The following is a 25,226-nucleotide window of genomic DNA, read 5'->3' as shown; positions in this document are numbered from 1 at the left end:
AAAAATGCAGGCTTCAGATATATCCGTGAAAGTAAATTTGCTTGTACATATAAATTAGGGCTAATACTAAGCTAGACTCCGAGATTCTTATCCTCTGATCTATATGCCCTTTAAAATCCCAGAAGAGTGAATATGGTGAGGTATTCCCCTTATTAGGTTACTGATCAGTTGACTTTGATTTAAAGCCAGAAAGATAAAGAACATTACAGCATACTAACACATATATATGGAATTTAGAAAGATGGTAACGCTAACCCTATATGCAAAACAGAAAAAGAGACACAGAAGTACAGAACAGACTTTTGAACTCTGTGGGAGAAGGTGAGGGTGGGATGTTTCGAAAGAACAGCATGTATATTATCTATGGTGAAACAGATCACCAGCCCAGGTGGGATGCATGAGACAAGTGCTCGGGCCTGGTGCACTGGGAAGACCCAGAGGAATCGGGTGGAGAGGGAGGTGGGAGGGGGGGATCAGAATGGGGAATACGTGTAACTCTATGGCTGATTCATGTCAATGTATGACAAAACCCACTGAAATGTTGTGAAGTAATTAGCCTCCAACTAATAAAAAAATAAAAGAAAGAAAGAAAAAAAAAATTTAGCTCCCAGTCTCCATTTTCTTACCACTCAAATTTTCAAAACCCATACACTACTGTATAACTCAGTTCCCACTCTAAATAGTGAAGAAACACCTTGATAAAAGCTTAAACAGTATTGAGTTTTCACTTTTGAAAATTAAAATTTTGGTTTAGACACACTTACACTTGTGCCTCTATTTTTTAAGCATTTAAAAAATTTAAGTATAGTTAATTTTCAGCATCATGTTAGTTTTAAGAGTATGGCAAAGTAAGTTGGACATGTGTGTGTATATTCGTTTCCAGATTATTTTCTGTTATAGCTTATTACATGATAATGAATATAGTTCCATGTGCTATATGGTAGGGTCTTGTTGTTTGTCTGTTTTATATATAGTAACATGTATATGCTAATACAAAACTCCTAATTTCTCCCTTCCCCTCCCCCACTATCTTTTTTGATAACATAAGTTTGATTTCTATGTCTGTGAATCTATTTCTGTTTTATAAGTTTAGTTCAGTTCACTTCTGAACTGATTCAGAATTCACTGATGAATTTTCCAAATTTTCTGGCATATTGAGTGCAGCACTTTCACACCATCATCTTTTAGGATTTGAAATAGCTCAACTGGAATTCCATCACCTCTACTAGCTTTGTTCATAGTGATGCTTCCTAAGGCCCACTTGACTTCACATTCCAGGTGATTCCAGGTGATTGTCGGAGTTGTGAAGACATTTTTTGTACAGTTCTTCTGTGTATTCTTGCAGTCTCTTCTTAATATCTTCTGCTTCTGTTAGGCCTGCTAGGTCTGTTAGGTCTATAGAGTAGGTCTGTTAGGTCTGTTAGTTTGTATAATACATGTGGTCACAAAGAGTCAGACATGACTGAGCGACATTCACTTTCACATGTTCATTTTATGCCAAAAACTCAGCAGTGGCCAGAGGATTGGAAAAGGTCAGTTTTCATTCCAATCCCTAAGAAAGGCAATGCCAAAGAATACTCAAACAACAGCACAATTGCACTCATCTCACACGCTAGTAAAGTAATGCTCAAAATTCTCCAAGCCAGGCTTCAGCAATACGTGAACCGTGAACTTCCAGATGTTCAAGATGGTTTTAGAAAAGGCAGAGGAATCAGAGATCAAATTGCCAACATCCGCTGGATTGTAGAAAAAGCAAGAGAGTTCCAGAAAAACATCTATTTCTGCTTTATTGACTATGTCAAAGCATTTGACTGTGTGGATCACAATAAACTGTGGAAAATTCTGAAAGAGATGGGAATACCAGACCACCTGACCTGCCTCTTGAGAAATCTTTATGCAGGTCAGGAAGCAACAGTTAGAACTGGACATGGAACAACAGACTGGTTCCAAATAGAAAAAGGAGTACGTCAAGGCTGGATATTGTCACCCTGCTTGTTTAACTTCTATGCAGAGTACATCATGAGAAACGCTGGGCTGGATGAAGCACAAGCTGGAATCAAGATTGCCGGGAGAACTATCAATAACCTCAGATATGCAGATGACACCACCCTTATGGCAGAAAGTGAAGAAAAACTAAAGAGCCTCTTCATGAAAATGAAAGAGGGGAGTGAAAAAGTTGGCTTATAGCTCAACATTCAGAAAAATGAAGATCATGGCATCTGGTCCCATCACTCCATTTGAAATAGATGGCGAAACAGTGGAAACAGTGGCAGACTTTCTTTTTGGGGGCTCCAAAATCACTGCAGATGATGACTGCAGCCATGAAATAAAAAGACACTTATTCCTTGGAAGAAAAGCTGAATCAAAACAGATAATCAATAGACATTAACAACATGGTAAAAATAATGTTAGAATTATAAAGATTTCGAAGCAACCAGCATAAAAATGCTTCTATAAGCATTTATGAACAGGGTACAAACAAATGCAAATATAGAAAGTCTCAGCAAAGAACTAGAAAGTTTTAACCATTAAATAGAAGATATGAAAATCCAAATATAAATTTTAGAGCCATAAAATATAATAATTAAAATTAAGTGATTAGACTCAGTTAAAAATTAGAACATATAAGTATTTTTGGAATATAGCTAAAACAGTGCTAGGAGGGACATTTATAGCACTAAATGTATGTATCAGAGAGGACAAAAAGTCTCAAATTGATAATTAAGCCCCTCCTTGAAAACCTATATAAATAAAGGCAAATGAACCCAAAGCAAGGATACTGAGAAACTAGATCACTCATACATTTCTGGTGGGAGGAAAAAATTTTACAGCTACTCTGGAAAACAATTCAGCAGTTTCTTAATAAATTAAACATTCAACTACCATCCAACCCAGCAATTTCACTTCTGTGCCTTACTCCAAAGATATGAAAACTTATGTTCACACAAAATCTGTACATGAATGTTACAGCAGCTGTATTTGTACAAGGCCAACATTAGTAAAACACAGATGTGCTTCAACTGGTGAATGGTTAAACAAACTCTAGCACATTCAAGCCACATAACCTAGCTCAGCAATGAAAAGCAATGAACTATTGGTAGACACAACTTGGACAGATCTCCACTCTGAGTAATACACTGAGTTAAAAAAAAAAAAAGTCCCTATATATAGGTTATATATGATATGATACAATTTATATAACACTTTAAAAATGATAAAATTGTAGAAATAATAAACAGCTTTCTGGTTAACAAAATTTAAGACCTGAAGAAACTGTAAATGGCAATATGCAAGATGCTTGTGATGATGGAAAATTCTGTACCTTGGCAACTCAATGTCAGTATCTTGATTGTGGTATTGTTTTGTACGAGTCTGAACTGCATGGCTCTACTTGTATGTAGATTTATTCAATAAATGTTTAGTAAATATCCATGGTTGGTTGAATCCTGGGGTACAGCACCTCAGATAGGGAGGGCCAACTCTAAATTCATACATGGATTTTTGACTCTGAAGGTGGTGGGCAGCTCTAGTCCTCTTGGGTTGTTCATGTGTAAACTGTAGTTTTAAAATGTTATTGTTGGTGCTCAATTCGGCAGCACATATACTAAAATTAGAATGATACAGAGAAGATTAGCATGGCCCCTGCACAAGGATGACATGCAAATTCGTGAAGTGTTCCATTGTTTTAGGTCAAAAGGGAGGGGACATATGTATACCTATGGCTAATTCATGTTGAGGTTTGACAGGAAACAACAAAATTCTGTAAAGCAATTATCCTTCAATAAAAAAATAAATTAAAAAAAAAGAAAAAATTGTTACTGTTGGGGAAACTGGGTAAAAGGTACATGGAAATTCTTTGAATTATATCTTAAAATTGCAGGTGAGTCTATAGCTATCTCAAAATATCATTTTGCTTAAGACCATACTGTTAATTCTTTCAGTCACTGACAAACTATAAGGGAATCAAAAGGTGTAAGTATGAGTTTCTTAAAGTAAGACTCCCTCAGCATTATGCCAGAATTCCAGATGAAAGTCATTGATTAGTAAAGCAAGTTTTCAGTGGTTGAGTGATGATTTGATGAGATACTATTTGGTGAGAGGATCGAGGTATTCCCAAATTCCTTTAGACAATCACTCCATATCCCCATTGAATTTCCAAAGGAACTACCTACACATAGAAAACACAGGGCAAAGATACCATTTTACCCAGGGGCAAAGTAGCTTAATACTTACCAATCCTGAGCTCAGGCAAATTTAGGAAGGAGAATATAGATTAGGAGGAGGCTTACTAAATGGGGCCTCTCTCTTAATCCTTTAATTAGATTTTGAGATCATTATCATTTTAGTTAAACCTTAAAGCAATGATGAGCATACACAAGGAACTGTGAACCCCTGAAGAGAGGAGACAGGGAGAAGACATGACCATGAACTTTAACTGAACAGTGATCCTGCTTCCAGTAAATGTGACTGATGTCTGGTTCAAGACTTGAATAGCCACCTAACATGTATACACTGCTTTATTTCAAATAGATGACCAACAGTGACCTACTGCATAACATAGGGAATTCTGCTTCATATTTTTTGAAAACCATAATCAAGATTGCCAGGAGAAATATCAATAACCTCAGATATGCAGATAACACCACCCTTATGGCAGAAAGTGAAGAAGAACTAAAGAGCCTCTTGATGAAACTGAAAGAAGAGAGTGAAAATTTGGCTTAAAGCTCAACATTCAGAAAACTAAGATCATGGCATCCAGTCCCATCACTTCATGGCAAATAGATGGGGAAACAGCGGAAACAGTGGCTGACTTTATTTTCTGGGCTTCAAAATCACTGCAGATGGTGAGTGCAGCAACAAAATTAAAAGACGCTTACTACTTGGAAGGAAAGTTATGACCAACCTAGACAGCATATTAAAAAGCTGGCAAAGTAATGTCTTTGCCAGCAAAGGTCCGTCTAGTCAAGGCTATGGTTTTTCCAGTAGTCATGTATGGATGTGAGAGTTGGACTATAAAGAAAGCTGAGCACCGAAGAATTGATGCTTTTAAACTGTGGTGTTGGAAAAGACTCTTGAGAGTCCCTTGAACTGCAAGGAGATCCAACGAGTCCATCGGAAAGGAGATCAGTCCTGGGTGTCCATTGGAAGGACTGATGTTGAAGCTGAAACTCCAATACTTTGGCCACCTGATGCGAAGAACTGACTCATTTGAAAAGATCCTGATGCTGGGAAAGATTGGAGGCAGGAGGAGAAGGGGACGACAGAGGATGAGGTGGTTGGATGGCATCACCGACTCAATGGACATGGGTCTGGGTGGACTATGGGAGTTGGTGATGGACAGGGAGGCCTGGCGTGCTGCGGTTTATGGGGTCGCAGAGTCGGACACAATTGAGCGACTGAGCTGAACTGATCTGAATGGGAAAAGAGTTTGAAAAAGAAAATATACATGTGTATGTGTAATTGAGTCACTTTGCTGTACACCAGAAACTAACACAAGTGTTATTCAACTATGCTCCAATATAAAATAAAAAAGAGATAAGTAAATTGCTACTTGACAATGCGGGAAAAACTAGGGCATAGGTCAGGTGAGAGTTCCTGTAAAGTTTGTTCCTGACAATCAAATTTGGAATAATTTGACCAGAATTTTCACTTACGATCAGGGCATTTTGCATCAGTTAGACAAAATGATATAAGAAGGATTAAAACATCTAATGCCTAATTATGCTTTCATTACTCAATTACTGTAGTGTGTACTTGTAATTCAGTGCTTCTCCTCCTCCAAATGTCTTATCATCTGGGAGTATTACATCATACAAGGAGTAATCAAAATACTTAAAGCATCTGCATGGATGAGCAGGGTACAGCAATATCAATCTTGAGAAGAGTTCAGTGGAGCCATTTAGGAACTCAGGCAATGTCTAGTGGTAGTGATGCCAAAAACAGGTCAAACAGGCCCAACAGACCTCATGAGACAGGCCTAAGAGTTTATCTAGGCCCTGCTTTTCTCCTGTTTTCTCTGCCCATTCTGAAAGCTGGTTCTCCAGACCTCTTGTTGATATCTTTCCCAGCCCATGTTTGCTAGACGAATTTACTCTCTGAGTAGGTTAACCTGAAATGTTTCTGTTGTTTAGAACCAAGAATACTGAATGGTACTATTAAGTACAGGAGGGGTAATGAATGTTCAAAGAATTTGAAATTAGTTATCTTGCCTATTTGGGCCTGAAAATAAACATAATCCTGCTGGGTTTCAGGAATATAATTCTGGCAGACTATAACTTGAAAGGATGGATTTTCTAATTAAATTATCAACAGTGTACTCCCAAAATAAATTGTCCTTTGAAAGCAAATCTGTATAACACTGAGCTGCTTCTGCTTTGGAACAGCAAAAATAGAATTCAAGAATGATGGAGTCCATTGACTATTTTTTAGGACAACAGGCAGCTTAAAAAAGAGAATGGCAAGCTCAAAAATCCTAAATTCTTACTGCACATTCTAAATCCCCATATTTTCTATGATCATATTACAGCTATAGTTGCAGGCCTGCAGGAGCCAAGAATCAAATGCAAAATTTTAATCTATACTTTGCCAAATTGTACCATCCATTGATTTCAGTTAATCATCAGATCTCTTCTGGGAAAATTAGAGCTTTGATTAGAGTAAAACAGAAATCTAAGAACTGGTGTTGGGCCAAAATGGGAAAGATTCAGAGTACCCTGTTCATACTGACCCCCAAGCCCACAGGGCACCCCCCTTGCTATTTGAAGCCCTTTTTCTCTTGGTTGTAACTCTTTTTCCTTGCTTATAGATGCTGCAAGTCCTTAATCTAAAGAAGTTATTTCTTAAAAAAAAAAAAATCTTCATTGCTTATCTCTTACATTTTATTATTTCTAGATTTTTAACTTTTACCTATTTATAAGTATGATAAGACATTCAATGTTCTGAAATAATTATTGCTAGTTCTAACAGCAATAATCTGGAAATATTTAATTATATAGCTTGCTGACCAAAACCTGAACTCAATGAAAATACACACCAAATGAAGTTTTGAAATAAAATATCTTTCTTGAATTAAGATAATTTTCTTGGTATAACAGAATTCAGATTCCATAATTAGAAATGCTAGAGAATATTTATCATGTGTGACTTACTCTTTTTTGTTTGCTTGTTTTTACTATATACCCCATGAAAGGTGATGAGAGGCATGCCAAAGCTTTGAAAAGTGTTTTGATAGCTGTTTTTCATTTTGTTTTTCACTTTAGTTTTTTTTATAAACACTATATATTCGTGGGAGAATATAACGTTGAAATCTTGCTGATAAGAATCTGAGGCAAAGCGGACATGTTATGATGAGATGATGAAAGTATTTGTGATAATTAAAATGGTCATAGATTTTTGATAGTTGGTAACTGGTTATAGAGTTTCATAGAATCACGATATATGTACAGTACACTAAAGCTTGTATAACTTAGGGTAAGACAGACTGTGAAAATATGTACCAAGTACAACCACATCTCACACAAAATATATGCACAAATATATAATCCTCAACACTCAAATTTATTTCTTTCCCAAATAACAATTATAAATGGTTCCAGGATAGAGGTTGAAGAAGGAAGACATAGATACTACAGAGCTGTTCAGTAATCCATTATGATGGTGACTCTGCCAACCTCAACATGCAGCTTCCATGGGGGATCCTGGGATACTCCGGAAGGGAAAAGAATATGAAGGAGTGAGAGGTTTTTATGAGCCAGATCTAGAAGTGGTAGACAGCCTTTAAAGTAACATTCAGTTTACTAGAATTCTGTCATGTGGCCACATGCAGTTGCAGGAAGCAAAACTGTAAACGTGCTGTGGTCCAGGGGAGAAAAGGATGCCTATTTTGGTGAACAGCTAGCAGGTTTTTTTGTTTTTTGTTTTTTTAATAAAAGCTTTATGAGAGAAGCTAATAGAATCGTAATGTTAGACTGTTGCAGCCATTCATCCCAATTCTCATATCTGAAAGCATTATCAAGCCCCAGGTCTATTACACTTTGAGGGAGCCAGACTCATTGGGAAACATTCTGAAATCACATTAAATATATGCTTGGTGAATATTCTCCCATCTTTTCTCAGAGATCAGTAACTATTTACAAAGGAACTGTACTATACTGGGAGATAGGAAATATCCAAATCTTTTGGAAAAATTTTTTAAATAATTATTTTTTTTAATTGGAGGATAACTGCTTTACAGAATTTTGTTGTTTTCTGTCAAACGTCAATATGAATCAGCCATAGGTGTACAAATTGTATATCATTAACTGTGAACTAACAGAATACCTACCCCTAGGAGGTTGGTGGTTACAATTTTGTTTCTCCTCCACAGGTTTCAGAATATTGAGATGAGAATCACAAAAGATTGAAAGAATAGTGGATATTAATCAGAGCTGAACTGTTGGATGCCTCCTTAGTCATGAGAGTGAGTATACATAAGACAAAATTGCCTTACACTAAACTCTAGAATTCTTTTTTGAAATACAATGTGAGAAAAAGAGAACTGTGGATATGGAACAACTAAGGGGGTAGATTGCAGTGAGCATTTGTTTTGGTCTTCCTAGCATCCAAACATCCTTCTTATTTGATTGGACCTCAAGAAAGTTTAATGTCAAGGCCCTTCTTTCCACAGTGTAAGACAGATGGGGCAGAGAGTCTCTTTTACAGTTTTCTAATACTTGTGGTGGGGCTATGTGACATAGGCTCAGTCTATCAGATGTTCTAGCATAGAATTTTGGATTTTTAGGGTTTGACATGAGGCTCAGAGGAGACAACAATTATTCACACTGTAGGGTATACAGATTAAGAGGTATGATGTGTACACATGAAACTCATATAATGTTATAAATCGGTATTACCTCAACTAAAAAATATGTATTCAGTGAGGATCTTTGGTATGGTTAAGAGCCTATGAGTTAAACTAGAGCTATTAGAGACTGTTTCTGATATGATTTTGCTGTACACTTCTTTCCTTATTTTCTGACATTGGTTCCCCAATACTTTTGTCAATTCTGTGAATGCTAAAGTATTCTTTATATACATTTCCTTTCTGTTTAAATTGGTCAGATATAGTTTTTGTTTCTTAGAAATACAAAGCCCCATTAAAAAACACCACCACTAAACAACAACAACAAAATGTTTACTCATTAGTTAGGATGAAGGAATCATTTGGAAAACATGTTTCAGAAGGATGAATATTGCTAAAGAAGATTATTTTCTTTAGCAATAATGTTAAAATTATAAAATTAATGTTAATATTATAAAAATCTGGTATAAAGATGATACATGAAGAAAAGCAAAGAAAAAAATTGAGATTCTAGTTAATAAATTGAAGAAAGCAAATAAAAACAATTCATTATTTTAATTTAACTCAAAATATCTTTGTATTTACCTTTTGCCAGTCACCCTGATAGGTGTTTATTATTATGATAGCTTATATAATAGTCGTGTAGTCATGTAGTCATGATAACTACATGAGTTTCACATTATCACTATTTTAAAGACAAGCAAATGATTTGATAGTTCTGTGACTTCTTATGGCTTTCTGGGTGATAATGGAATCAGGGGCATGATATTTGACCTTAGTTCAGAATCTGCCTTTTTTTTTAATTGAAATTTCATAAGACTTTCAAAATGAAATATTTTGCTGCGATGACTAATGTGGCAGACTGATTGCATTAACTATCCCAATAGTAGTCTCTGTATATGCTTTGAAATAATACTTTTCAGCAACTTCCATCAAAAGATGGAAGTCTATTTCACATCCCTTAGATCAAAGATTAACATATATTTTTCTGATCCATAAAATGTGGCAAAAAATGACATTCATTAGCCATTTCAGTCAACTCACTAGTCATTTTAATTAAGTCATTAATCTTAACCAAACTTGGTCAAGAGACTTTGCACATATCTTTTCTCCCTTGGACAGGGTGACCATCATTTGAACAAATTTGAGGCAACACAAGAACAGCTAGACTATCCCCCAAGACCCTTCCACCTAACCACAAATATATAAGTGAGCCCAGGATAGATCAGGCAAGTTCAGAGCACTTAGCCAACTCACAAATTCATGAGAAATAATGAGCGGTAGTTGTTTTAAGCCACTGAGTTTTAGAGTGACTTCTTACCCAGTAATAGTTAACTAATACAAGCAATAATATTTAGTATTCAAGAAGGCTTTAAAATACTATTACACTTATTGAATCAACAAAGCAAGTTTATAGCCTCTGCAATGTGAATGTTGTGAATTAAATACATTGACTCTATTACTCAAATACATTGAGTTTTGGCATTCTATGAAAAAATATGTTTCTGTAAGATTATAATTAATCAAAAATAATTGAAGTAGTGGAATTAATTTAGAGGATTAAGATACTTTTATATTTCCTTGATTAAATTTAAATATATATATATGTATAAAGAGAGAGAGAGAGTACAGGTCTTCTTGGCTCAGGATCAAAGGAAGAATTAATACAGTCCATCTGACAACAGAAATATTAGGAAGTGCTAATATTTATTGAGTGCTTACCCTGAGCCAGGCTCTATGTAAGTACTTAGTCTTCTTTCTCATTTTTAACCCTCAGTGACACCCAATCTGTACGTTCTACAGGGAATCCATACATCCTCAGGGTCTAGTCTGATTAAAGGTAAACCCACAGAGCATGAGCTGTCAGAACTCATCAGAATCAGTTTGCAGACTGCCAATACACAAAGCTGTCCTGGGGGTAGCAGCTGCAGCTGTGGCAACACCTGTGAAACTCATTGAGCGACTAAGAATAGAGTCAGCAGGCTGAGGTTTCTGCAGTGAATTTTTCATGGAGAAGGTAGTATGGAGATTTCTGGAGTTCATTAAAGGGGTTTCCAGTTTTCCTGAAAGGCTGAAGAAACAGCTTCAGAAGGATATTCAACTGAAAGTCTTCTTCCTAGGTCTGAGGAAACCGCACTACTGTTTAATGAAGTCTTAAGCTAAGACAAGTGGTCACTGGAGGAAACAGTTGTTTCAGAACAGAACTTACCCTCTGTTCACGGTTGTCTTCTTCAGAATCATCTGGGGAATGTGTTTTATAATGCAGATTGGTGAGCTCAACCCCCTGCAGCTTCTATTTAATATTCTGAGATTGAAATTAGGAATTTGTATTTGTAATAAGTATCCTCACTGAGCTTTACAGTTAAGCAAATTTGGGAAACACTGCTTGAGTGATGTGGGAGTTAGAACATCCAGATCTGCAGCAGGCAGCAAGGGAGGGTGTAAATAAGAAGCAGGTTTTCAAGATTGAAGCAGTAAAACCACAGGCAAAACTGAACAGATTAGAAAGAGGGGATTGTGTGAAACAAAGGGCAAGTATTTATAGCCCAAGGAGTACTTGAGAAACAACTGATCTCATACTTTTCTGTGTGATCTAAGTTAATGATTAATTCATTCATTCTTCATATACTAAGTCTCAATGTGGATCAGGCACCAATCTGGGTTTGCTGAACTAAATGATTTGTTATAAATTACCCCATCTCCAAGTGTGCCACAGTCTAATAAGAGAAATAGATATGCAAACAGTAATTAAACAACCTCATAGTTTTGATGTTGTGATAGAAGTGCAAACAAAACGAGAGGGAAGTAGAAAAGGGAATCACTAACTTTTGGGGGGAAAAGGAGAGGTCATGAAAGACGTTAGTGAAACTTAATCTTGAAGGATGAGTAAGAGTTGACTCATGGCAAAGGGGATGAAGGTCATCTGAAGCAGAGGGAACAAGTATATGAAAAGCCATTTAAAGAATCAGACATTTTGAGTGAAGGCTAATGAAACCCATTATGGCTAGAGAGTAGAGTCCAGAGAGGAGTGCAGAAACCAAGGAAATTAGGGTCAAGTAGTAAAGCATCTCATAATCTTACTCTAAGAAATCTGGAAATTATCCAAAGTTTTATGAAGATTCAAGTCAGCCATCTAGGTATCTTTTTTAACAGAAAAATAATTATCAGTTTTATTTTTAAAAACACTTTCTACATTTAATACAGCACATACACCATATGGGGCTTTCCCATATGGTGGCGCTAGTGGTAAAGAACCCGCTTGCCTATGCAGGAGACATAAGAGATAAGGGTTCGATCCCTGGGTTGGGAAGATCCCCTGAAGGAGGGCATGGCAACCCACTCCAGTATTCTTGCCTGGAAAATCCCGTGAACAGAGGGCTACAGTCCATAGGGTCATAAAAAGTCAGACGCGACTAAAGTGACTTAGCATGCACGCACATGTGCGCTATATACCTTCAGTATATGCTACAGATTGAATGCAACAAAATGATATGTCGACACTCTAACCATCAGTGTGATGGGGTTTGGAAGTGAGGTCTTTGACAGATAATTGGGTTTAGGTGAGGTTGTGCCCCCCAAGATAGGATGAGTGGCTTTATAAGAAGAGAGACCGGAGGTCCCCGTTTCTCTGCAAAGTGGGTACAAACTCACAAAGAAGATGGTGATCTCTAGGCCAGTAAAACAGCTAACATCTGCCAAACCCTTTGATCTTGGACTACCCAGAACCATGAGAAATGAATATTTATTGTTTAAGCCAACCAGTTTATGGCTTGTTATGGCAAATCAAGCTAAAACCAGGTACAAATCCACTGTTTACATTTCTGTGTGTTGGAAACGTGCAGATGGTAGGGTGGGGGAGAAGCCAGAAGAAGAATTCAGAAAGCCAAAGACTGCTTTGACCTTAGAAGTCAGGTTTAGAAGCCTATTTTTGCAGCCTGTATGATTATATGTTGTTGCAGCATTATATCGAGAGATTTGAAAGGTACTGTAATTTTCCACCCCTCAGCTTGTCTAATTCGTAGCTAATCACTGTGACTTGAATGAGATAAAGGTATACGTGAAAAATTAGGGTGCCACAGAAAGAGAATTGGGAAGTAAAACTGGGAAAATATGTATTAAAGTAGGAAAATATTGAATATAAGTACCAATCAAATTAGGTAAATGCATGTTAGGTGAACCAAATTGTCTTATGGTGAGGACCAGTATAGCTGTGACACTCATCATACTTTAGTTGTTGATCTTTCCACTATTTTCACTCTTACATGTACATTTGCATTTGAAGGGCCATCTATAAGGGTATTATTTCCATCTTACAGTACTCCCAGTGTCAAGATTCATGAGGTCAGATGTAAAGATAAATTTGTTGGTTAAGCTGCTCTCTCCTAAGGGCAAGGAACTCAATCATTTTTTTTTTTTTTTTCATACTGACCTTGTCTTGTCTGGAGATGAATCAATGAATCAAGTAAGGAATAGTAAATCATGAATAAATGATTTATGCTTGGCTTGATCAAATATGATAGATTGCTTGGGTTCCTGACTATTACTGTGTATAAAGATTTATATAATATACAGGTGACTGTAGACTGGAGAAAAAAACTGAGTTTTCTCCAAGGATATAATCCTATGTAATACTCTAAATGTTATTCCAAGTGATCAGTTCAATAAGACTTTTTTAAAAGTAATTAGCACATTCTTCCTTAGTTTTGCCCTTTCTCCTTTTTTTTTTTCCTTTTTAGCCATAATTCAACATCAATAATTCAGCATCAATAATGTAATACCAATAATTCCAAATCAGTTTGGTAATGGATTTTTTTTAAATTAATTTTTATTGGAGTATAGTTGCTTAATAATGTTGTATTAGTTTATGCTGTAAAGTGAATCAGATATATGTATAGTAAAGTGAATCAGTAAAGTGAATCAGAATATGTATACATACATCACCTCTTTTTGGGATTTCCTTCCCATTTAGGTCACTACAGAGCCCTGAGTTCCCTGAGCTATACCGTAGGTTCTCATTAGTTACCTATTCTATACATAGTGCCAATAGTGTATATATGTCCATCCCAGTCTCCCAATTCATTCCACTCCCTATGCCCATCTTGGTATCTGTATGTTTCCCCTCTAAATCCATGTCTCTATTTCTATTTTGCAAATAAGGTTTTCTATTCCATTTTTCTAGATTCCACATATATGCATCGGTAATGTTTTTTTTTTTTTTTTACTGATCTACTCACTCAAATTTCTGGAAAATTCTCTACAGTCTTTGACCAGCAATAAACTAAGAATACATTTACTATAGTCAGTGATGAACTAAGAGATAAAAGATTGAATCTCCTCTGGATAAGTTCTCATATGCCAAATATTTCTGAGATGAGGAGGGAGAGATGGGAAGGAGATAACAAGGCTATGGAAAGGAGATTTCAAGGCATCCCAAGAAAGCAAGGCTAATTCAGCTTTTCAGGCTGACACCTCCTAAAGATGATCCATCTGATTTACCAACTTGTATTGCATAATTTTTCATGTGAGCCTTTTAGAAGAATACATTGGGAGTTGATTGATGAACGACTACTCTGAAATTGGGAATGTATGTCACACAGAGTGTATTGGAAGCAGAGGTTTGGGATGGGAAATATTTTGCTTTCCCTGGAAATTGAAATGACTATAATTCTTCATAAATGTTATTACATAATGAAAAGCACTATATGCCATGAAAGTTGCTGTCATCAACAAAGTAGAAATAATGGCAATGGTTTGAACTATGTGCTTGGCAATCTGAGTATCCTGTAAAATCATCTTTCTTGATCTTAAAAAAATATGTGAGCAGTAGTCAGTGTAAAATAGAAATCCACATACTATGCAAATTTTTATGCTATGTTATAAAGAATCAAAGAATAAAAAAGTGTTTTTAATGTCTTAACCACACCTTTATAATTTCTACTGGGTTAATTAATTTGACAGGGTATGTTAAATGTATTCTATGCTGTACACCCTAAGAGAATAAAAAATATCCAGGCAAAGGCAGATGCAGAGGGGCTTAAGAAAGCACATTATATTGATGAAATCCAGAGATGTCATAAGAAAGAGCACTGGAGATATTTCTAGCCTATTCCAAAGGAGAACATTTGACCCTGCTTTATGTAGATCATATAAATATACTTTGCTCTGCAGAATAATAAGTAAAGTTTGTTTGCTTGTTTGTTTTCTGCAGTCTTTTCTGAGGCTTTATTTTCTTTTTGATATTCTCATATTTCAAATTCCATTCTGGCACTTATATGAATTTCTAACTTTTGAAGACCATTTCATTTTGAGGTTCTCAGGCTCTTTAAAATTTTCATATCAGCAAGGAAGATGCAAAGAATATATCAAAAACAATATAAAATAATTTACAGGGTTGTGCTTAGTCACTTAAGTCGTGTCTGACTATTTGTGACCCTATGGACCATAAGCCAGAGAGCTCCTCTGTCCATGGGATTCTTCAGGCAAGAACACTGGGGTGGGTTGCCCTGCCTTTCTCCAGGGGATCTTCCCAACTCAGGGATCGGACCTGTGTCTCCTGTCTCTTGCATTGCAGGGGGACTAATTACCCACTAAGCCATTTTGGAAGCCTAATTAACCAGCTTAAGTAAGCAAAATTCTGTGACTTCAAAGATTCTTGCCCCCTGATAAACACATCGCTGGGTTTCCCTCATAGCTCAGTTGGCAAGAATCTGCCTGTAATGCAGGAGACCCCAGATAGATTCCTGGGTTGGGAAGGTCTGCTGGAGAAGGGATAGGCTACCCACTCCAGTTTTCTTGGGCTTCCCTTGTGGCTCAGCTGGTAAAAAATCTGCCTGCAATGTGGCAGACCTGGGTTTGATCCTTGGGTTGGGAAGATCCCCTCCACTCAAGTATTCTGGCCTAGAGAATTCCATAGACTGTATAGTCCATGGGGTCCAAAGAGTCAGATATGACTAAGAAAGTTTCACTTTTTCAAACACATTCATTGAATGCAGGCACTACCTGTGAGTATGATGGAGGTCACTCTCATGATTAGTTTACTTACATAGCAAGAGGTGAAGGGATGTTGCAAATGTAATTAAGGTCTCTGATCAGTTTTACCTTGAGTTAATCAAAAGGGGATCTTACCAAATCAAGTGAGTTCTTTACCTTTAAAAGACAGATTAGTCTTTCCTCGAGTTCAGAGACATTTTCACACAGGCCTTGCAAAGACAAACTACCCTGAGTGATACAGCTGCAAGGAAGTGAATTCTGCAAATAATCCCATGGGCTTGGAAGAGGACCCCACACTGCAAATGACACTGTAGCCCTGGCTGACATCTTATTGCAGCTGCGTGAGACCCTGAGCAGTGGACCCACCTAAGTTGTATCTGGGGCTTCCCTGGTAACTAAGTGGTAAAGAATCTGCCTGCTAATGCACGAGACCTGGTTCAATCCCAGGGTTGGAAAAATCCCCTAGAGAAGGAAATGGCAGCCCACTCCAATATTCTTGCCTGGAGAATCCCATGGACAGAGGAGCTTGGTGGGCTACAGTCCATAGGGTCACAAAAGAGACACAACTTAGTGACTGAACAATAACAACAAAGCTGTATCTGGACTACTGACCTACAGAAACTATAAGATGAAACAAAGTGGTATCTGGACTATTGACCTACTGAAACTATGAGATGATAAATTATTGTTTTAAGCTGCAAAGTTTGTTGTGATTTGCTTATATCTGTAGAAAACTCACTAAAGGATATAAGGAATGTGTATAGTTATATCAACATCAGTACCAATCTCTGTGAAAGTGAGAAGTGAATGTCGTTCAGTTGTGTCTGACTCTTTGTGACCCCATGGACTATAGAGTCCATGGAATTCTCCAGGCAGGAATATTGGAGTGGGTAGCCTATTCCTTCTTCCAGTGGATCTTCCTGACCCAGGAAGCGAACCAGGGTCTCCTGAATTGAGGCAGATTCTTTACCAACTGACTGATCTCTGTAGATATCTGTATATAGCTATAAGTAGATTTATTTTAAGGAATTGGCTTATGCAATTTGAAGCCTGAGAGACCTAAGATTTGCAGTGGGGACCCAAGATTGCTGATAGTATAAGTTCTAGTCCAGGTCTGAGTTTAAAGGTAGAAGACTGATATCCCACTTAGAGACAGTCAGGCAAAGAAAGGGATTTCTCTCTTAATTGTTTTTATTCTATTCATGCTTCCAACAGATTGAATGAAGCCACTCACATTGAGGAGTGCTGTACTTAGTCTATCAATTCAAAAGTTAATCTTATCTAGACAAGCCTTCACAGACACATCCAGAATATTGTTTAACCAAATATCTGTGCACTCCAAGTCCCAGTTAAATTGACACATAAATTAATCATTACAAGAGATAACAAAAGGAATAACTTTATGTAAATACTACATTTCCTGTAGATCTTCTTTAAGATAAAATCCAATGCATGGCATAAGATGAATGAGAAATTTAGAAGTTTGTCTGCAGCTCTAATAGTTTATTCCATTCTTTTTTATATTAATATTTATTTTAGGCTTTCTATACTTAATATTTTTTAATACAATGTCCATTCATTGCTTCAAAGAAACAAGTTACTGAATAACTAATAGTGGGCATAAGTGTCTATGGGTCAAACCAAGGTTAGGCACTCTTTTCCCGTTCTTCAAAGCATTAAAAAATACTGCATGTGTTATTTTAAAAAAAATTTTTGGCCACACCCCATGGCATATGGGATCTTAGTTCCCCAACCAGGGGTTGAACCCATACCTCCTGCATTGGAAAGCAGCATCTTAACCACAGGATCACCAGAGAAGTCCCTGTATGTATTATTTAATTTAAACAAATTTGAATACTTACTAGGTGCAAAATAATGTACTATGAACCATCAGTAATATAAAGAAGAGTTGACAGAGCATTAGTCCTAGGAAATAATGTCTGATGGGAACAGAGCAGACAATACCATAAATAGGTTAGAGTAAAAATCTTATGAGATTATAGGAAAGGAAGAGATCAGTTCTATGGGGGAAGATCTGTTCTAATGGAGATTATAGTTTCCAGAGAAAACATAGAATTTAAAATCAATATTGAAACATAGGACTTTGAAGTGTTGGAATATGGTAAAGTTTATTACATTAATAGATAATTATTAATAGATAATATGAACAGGCTGTGCCTGCTGTAAATACTTTTCAGAGCACAGGGACATTAAAATAGTAAGGCATTTGGACTTGGGAAACTTGTCTATATATCAGTTTGTGCACTTATGATCAAGCTTAACTTTTCTGAGCCCAAGACTTCCTGACAATAAAATCGGGTAATATTAAAACCTGCATTCATGTTGTGGCAATAAAGTGAGATTATGTGATTAGTTTGATTAAAATAAAAATTTACTTTGCCAATTACTCTTTCCCAATGCCTTCTGTCAAGTCCCCATCAACAGCTGAGAAAGGGGCTCTCTAAAGGATATTTCTGTGTGATTATATATATATACCTATATATTTTTCACTTATTAAAACAATCTCACTTCAGTTGAGACTTTGTTTTTTTTTTTTTTTTTTGCTGTTTTTTTTTTTTTTTTCTTTTTTTCTTTTTTAATTTTTATTATTATTATTTTTTTTTCCCAGTGGGTTTTGTCATACATTGATATGAATCAGCCATGGATTTACATGTATTCCCAATCCCGATCCCCCCTCCCACCTCCCTCTCCACCCGATTCCTCTGGGTCTTCCCAGTGCACCAGGCCCGAGCACTTGTCTCGTGCATCCCACCTGGGCTGGTGATCTGTTTCACCATAGATAGTATACATGCTGTTCTTTTCAAATATCCCACCCTCACATTCTCCCACAAAGTTCAAAAGTCTGTTCTGTGTTTCTGTGTCTCTTTTTCTGTTCTGCATATAGGGTTATCGTTATCACCTTTCTAAATTCCATATACATGTGTCAGTATGCTGTAATGTTCTTTATCTTTCTGGCTTACTTCACTCTGTATAATGGGCTCCAGCTTCATCCATCTCATTAGGACTGGTTCAAATGAATTCTTTTTAATGGCTGAGTAATATTCCATGGTGTATATGTACCACAGCTTCCTTATCCATTCATCTGCTGATGGGCATCTAGGTTGCTTCCATGTCCTGGCTATTATAAACAGTGCTGCGATGAACATTGGGGTGCACGTGTCTCTTTCAGATCTGGTTTCCTCAGTGTGTATGCCCAGAAGTGGGATTGCTGGGTCATATGGCAGTTCTATTTCCAGTTTTTTAAGAAATCTCCACACTGTTTTCCATAGCGGCTGTACTAGTTTGCATTCCCACCAACAGTGTAAGAGGGTTCCCTTTTCTCCACACCCTCTCCAGCATTTATTGCTTGTAGACTTTTGGATAGCAGCCATCCTGACTGGCGTGTAGTGGTGCCTCATTGTGGTTTTGATTTGCATTTCTCTAATAATGAGTGATGTTGAGCATCTTTTCATGTGTTTGTTAGCCATCTGTATGTCTTCTTTGGAGAAATGTCTGTTTAGTTCTTTGGCCCATTTTTTGATTGGGTCATTTATTTTTCTGGAATTGAGCTGCAGGAGTTGCTTGTATATTTTTGAGATTAATCCTTTGTCTGTTTCTTCATTTGCTATTATTTTCTCCCAATCTGAGGGCTGTCTTTTCACCTTACTTATAGTTTCCTTTGTAGTGCAAAAGCTTTTAAGTTTCATTAGGTCCCATTTGTTTAGTTTTGCTTTTATTTCCAATATTCTGGGAGGTGGGTCATAGAGGATCTTGCTGTGATTTATGTCGGAGAGTGTTTTGCCTATGTTCTCCTCTAGGAGTTTTATAGTTTCTGGTCTTACATTTAGATCTTTAATCCATTTTGAGTTTATTTTTGTGTATGGTGTTAGAAAGTGTTCTAGTTTCATTCTTTTACAAGTGGTTGACCAGTTTTCCCAGCACCACTTGTTAAAGAGGTTGTCTTTTTTCCATTGTATATCCTTGCCTCCTTTGTCAAAAATAAGGTGTCCATAGGTTCGTGGATTTATCTCTGGGCTTTCTATTCTGTTCCATTGATCTATATTTCTGTCTTTGTGCCAGTACCATACTGTCTTGATGACTGTGGCTTTGTAGTAGAGTCTGAAGTCAGGCAGGTTGATTCCTCCAGTTCCATTCTTCTTTCTCAAGATTACTTTGGCTATTCGAGGTTTTTTGTATTTCCATACAAATTGTGAAATTCTTTGGTCTAGTTCTGTGAAAAATACCGTTGGTAGCTTGATAGGGATTGCATTGAATCTATAGACTGCTTTGGGTAGAATAGCCATTTTGACAATATTAATTCTTCCAATCCATGAACACGGTATGTTTCTCCATCTGTTTGTGTCCTCTTTGATTTCTTTCATCAGTGTTTTATAGTTTTCTATGTATAGGTCCTTTGTTTCTTTAGGTAGATATACTCCTAAGTATTTTATTCTTTTTGTTGCAATGGTGAATGGTATTGTTTCCTTAATTTCTCTGTCTGTTTTTTCATTGTTAGTATATAGGAATGCAAGGGACTTCTGTGTGTTAATTTTATATCCTGCAACTTTACTATATTCATTGATTAGCTCTAGTAATTTTCTGGTAGAATCTTTAGGGTTTTCTATGTAGAGGATCATGTCATCTGCAAACAGTGAGAGTTTTACTTCTTCTTTTCCTATCTGGATTCCTTTTACTTCTTTTTCTGCTCTGATTGCTGTGGCCAGCACTTCCAACACTATGTTGAATAGTAGTGGTGAGAGTGGGCACCCTTGTCTTGTTCCTGATTTCAGGGGAAATGCCTTCAATTTTTCACCATTGAGGGTGATGCTTGCTGTGGGTTTGTCATATATAGCTTTTATTATGTTGAGGTATGTTCCTTCTATTCCTGCTTTTTGGAGAGTTTTAATCATAAATGAGTGTTGAATTTTGTCAAATGAATGAAAATGAAAACACAACAACCCAAAACCTATGGGACACTGTAAAAGCAGTGCTAAGGGGAAGGTTCATAGCATTACAGGCTTACATCAAGAAACAGGAAAAAAACCAATTAAATAACCTAACTCTACACCTAAAGCAATTAGAGAAGGAAGAAATGAAGAACCCCAGAGTTAGCAGAAGGAAAGAAATCTTAAAAATCAGGGCAGAAATAAATGCAAAAGAAACTAAAGAGACCATAGCAAAAATCAACAAAGCTAAAAGCTGGTTTTTTGAAAAAATAAACAAAATTGACAAACCATTAGCAAGACTCATTAAGAAACAAAGAGAGAAAAACCAAATTAACAAAATTAGAAATGAAAATGGAGAGATCACAACAGACAACACGGAAATACAAAGGATCATAAGAGACTACTACCAGCAGCTCTATGCCAATAAAATGGACAACTTGGATGAAATGGACAAATTCTTAGAAAAGTATAACTTTCCAAAACTGAACCAGGAAGAAATAGAAGATCTTAAAAGACCCATCACAAGCAAGGAAATCGAAACTGTCATCAAAAATCTTCCAGCAAACAAAAGCCCAGGACCAGATGGCTTCACAGCTGAATTCTACCAAAAATTTAGAGAAGAGCTAACACCTATCTTACTCAAACTCTTCCAGAAAATTGCAGAAGAAGGTAAGCTTCCAAACTCATTCTATGAGGCCACCATCACCCTAATTCCAAAACCAGACAAAGATGCCACAAAAAAAGAAAACTACAGGCCAATATCACTGATGAACATAGATGCAAAAATCCTTAACAAAATTCTAGCAAACAGAATCCAACAACATATTAAAAAAATCATACACCATGACCAAGTGGGCTTTATCCCAGGAATGCAAGGATTCTTTAATATCCGCAAATCAATCAATGTAATACACCACATTAACAAATTGAAAGATAAAAACCATATGATTATCTCAATAGATGCAGAGAAAGCCTTTGACAAAATTCAACACTCATTTATGAGACTTTGTTTTAAAAAATTCAACCTTATATTTTATTGAAAGATTTCCCTTTCTCCCAAGCACACAGACTTTTGGCTCCAATAGTGTCGAGCAAAAAAGGGAGAGAGAAGGTCGGCCAGAATCTCACAGTTTCTCTTTTTCTTCTCAGGTCCTGGGACAAGGCAGAGAGATTATAAAATGATCAACCCATAAAGAGAGGACAAGGATCATTTTCTACAAAATTTTAATAGTCTTTAGGAAGGTTGTAATGTGTTTTTTCCTTTTGACTTATGGTATATTTGTATGCATGTTCTTTTTTGTTCTCATAAATGTTTGAGTTGGAATTTCTTGAACTCTTAGCACATGGATTCTGAAAAGAAGTGTGGAGGGCCCCCGGTGGTTTTCCAGGTTTCAGGTTCAAGGGCTCCCAGTTCCCCTTCTACATCAATAGATTGTTTCCTTCTGATAATATGGGATGACTAAGTACACACTCTGAATCTCAGAACCCATCTTGGTTCATAAGGGCTTATAACCTCCAGCCCAGTTCTTCCTGATTTCCTCATGGACTCAGATCTTGTCTTTCTTTTTTTTCCCCCTGATGTTTTCTGAGCTCTGCCTCCTCTGACTCCCGTGAAAAATTTTCAAGCCCCAGTCTCTCATCCTCCCTCCAATGCTTACACTCTGTTCTGTCTCAGCTAAGCTCCACACTTACCTCTGAGGAAAGGCCTTCCTACTCTTTTGAGTGTGAATATTTTCCAAAGATTTCTGAGGTCTTCCATTGGCTAGTCCCTTTTATAGTCCCCTTTTTGCTCCAAGTATCATTTCAATTTCCTGTTTGGGGTTCTGCCAGCCTGTGACGTTTTTCAATTTGGAGCTTGTAAGTTTTCTTAAGTTTGTAAGTTTGAACTCAACATTCAAGAAATGAAGATTATGGCATCCGGTCCCATCACTTCATGGCAAATAGATGGGGAAACAATGGAAACAGTGACGGACTTTATTTTCTTGTGCTCCAAAATCACTGCAGATGGTGGCTGCAGCCATGAAATTAAAAGACACTTGCTCCTTGGAAGAAAAGCTGTGACCAACCTAAACAGCGTATTAAAAAGCAGAGACATTACTTTGCCAACAAAGGTCTGTCTAGTCAAGCCAACTAGACAGTAGTCTAGTTTTTCTAGTAGTCATGTAAGGATGAGAGAGTTGAACCATGAAGAAAGCTGAACACTGAAGAATTAATGCTTTTGAACTGTGGTTTTGGATAAGACTCTTTGAGAGTCCCTTGGACTACAAGGAGATTCAACCAGTCAATCCTATAAGGGGTCGCACAGAGTCGGACATGACTGAAGCGACTTAGCAGCAGCAGCAGCATTCATTGGAAGGATTGATGCTGAAGCTGAACCTCCAGTACTTTGGCCATTTGATGCAAAGAGCTGACTCATTGGTAAAGACTCTGATGCTGAGAAAGATTGAAGGCAGAAGGAGAAGAGGACCACAGAAGATGAGATGGCTGGATGGCATCACCGACTCAACGGACATGAGTTTGAGTAAACTCTGGGAGTTGGTGATGGACAGGGAGGCCTGGCATGCTACAGTCCATGGGGTTGCAAAGAGTCGGACACAATTGAACTGAATCTATATTCTAACCCAATACTTACACATGACTAAGCTACTGAGCTGAACTGAAGTTTTCTTCAAGTTGAAATAAACCTAAGATCATGTGTGCTTTCTATTTTTATTTCTTTTTTTCCAGAAGGATGTGAGAATATTCAAGTCTAAGCTGTTGCATGCTTTCTAATGGAAGCACTATTTTCACTGAATTTTATGACTGCAGCATTCTTATATAGGTCTCAAATTTTTAAACATATTTAATATAACACTCCAATATGCTTACTTTCGGTAGTTGAAATCCTCTTTAAGACCTTGTTGCCTCTAATTTTTGAAGACTTGGGTACTGAAACCCTTGGTAATTATTAGTCAAATCCATTTCACCTGCCTTCACCAATCAAAGTTGTTTTAATTGCTCCTATGAAAGACTTGCACGTCCTCTACTTGGAAGTATTCTAAACAATGAAATGTTTGCCGGAGTTGTTTTTCAGGAATTTCAGGTCATCTTCATCAAGTTGGAATTGAGCGGCTTAAAACTGAATAAGGCCACCAAACCTCCAACTAGGCATGCAGAAGTGTTCACTCTGTGATATTTTGACATAAGAGTGTCAAAAACTCCAGCCTCAGATTTTCTATGTGCCTTCATTCCAGACCATGCTGAGGCCTGTAGCCTAGATACACTTGTGCAGAACCACAATTACCACACCTTTTTCCAATCACCTTTCCCTATGCTCACCATGCCTTGGACTGCCCTGCTTCTTTATTGGCTATCTTAGAAATAATCCCCTTTGCCTTTGAGGAGAAAGCCCTGAAATTGGTCTTCTTGTCTCCTCGGTTGGCTGCCTTGTGAATAAGCATTCTCTTTGCTACAAACCATGGTGTTTTAGCATTTTGACTTGCTGCATGTTGTACAAATGAATCTGGGTTCCATCACAGTAGATTCATTGTCCAGGAACAGACAAGAAGGTGAGTTTGTAAAAATGATGAAACTCCATGGTGTGCAGGTGAGGACCATCTTGGTCTGAGCATGGCTACTTTCCTGTGTCTCTGGAATGGGCAAGCCTCTAGAATGTTTTTTGGTCTCTATGACCAAAGTTTCTTTACTCGCGTCTTAAAGGTAGAAACAGATACCCTAGTGAGGCTGTGTGGACAAAGATGAGGAAATGTATGCAGATGTGGTGGTCCTCCGTTTAGCTATTTAGTTGCTCCTGGCTCTCTTCTAGCTCTGATTTTCCTTAATGAAGCTATAAAGGCCACCTGTTTTGATAATTTTTTTTTCTATGCATTCTTGGATTTCTCATGTTTGCTGGTCCATTCAGGAAGTCTCTTCCAGCTTAGCTTTTTTTTTTTTTTTTCCTTATCATACATTTCTGTCATTTTGGGGGGATGCAATGTGGATCACAAAGGCTATCATGTATTTTTAGATCTCTGCTTTTAGCTGGAAATCAATGTTTTCTTGACTTTTTGACATTTTGGTCACATTCCTCTGGATAAAGTCTGGTTTATCAGTGTTCTTTTAAATTGCTGCACAGTACTGAATAAAAAATTCTATTTGCTCTATCATGAAAAATATGTGAGCCATCACCTCCCTTGGCCATTAAATTCCTATGAATTCAGTATAAAATTAATACATTTTGAGAGTCATCATATTTGCTCTAATAGAAATTAAATCAATTAACACCAGTTCTTTTAAAATGTTATTTTTATAGATAATATTGATGTTAAGCTAAACATTCTGTCTTATACTCGTGTAGTTGAATTTTTTATCTATTTCACTTTTTTATCCTGGTCTTTTGTAATTTGATTTGTTTCCCAGTTTATTACCTAGCACTTCCTGCTTTCATATAAATTATGATCAATATGACCAAA

General features: G+C 36.9%; 1 non-coding gene across 1 annotated transcript; it reads left to right on the top strand.

Moving 5' to 3' along the window:
- Positions 1-3,580: 3,580 nt before the first annotated feature.
- On the top strand, positions 3,581-3,687 carry LOC133074363 (U6 spliceosomal RNA). The gene has a single exon (XR_009697196.1). It is a non-coding gene; the product is annotated as a U6 spliceosomal RNA (small nuclear RNA).
- Positions 3,688-25,226: the final 21,539 nt, after the last annotated feature.

The sequence above is a fragment of the Dama dama genome, chromosome 19, assembly GCF_033118175.1.
Source record: "Dama dama isolate Ldn47 chromosome 19, ASM3311817v1, whole genome shotgun sequence".
In the NCBI taxonomy this organism is placed as follows: domain Eukaryota; kingdom Metazoa; phylum Chordata; class Mammalia; order Artiodactyla; family Cervidae; genus Dama; species Dama dama.
The sequence above is the reverse complement of the archived record's forward strand: the minus strand, read 5'-3'. Positions and strand labels throughout refer to the sequence as shown.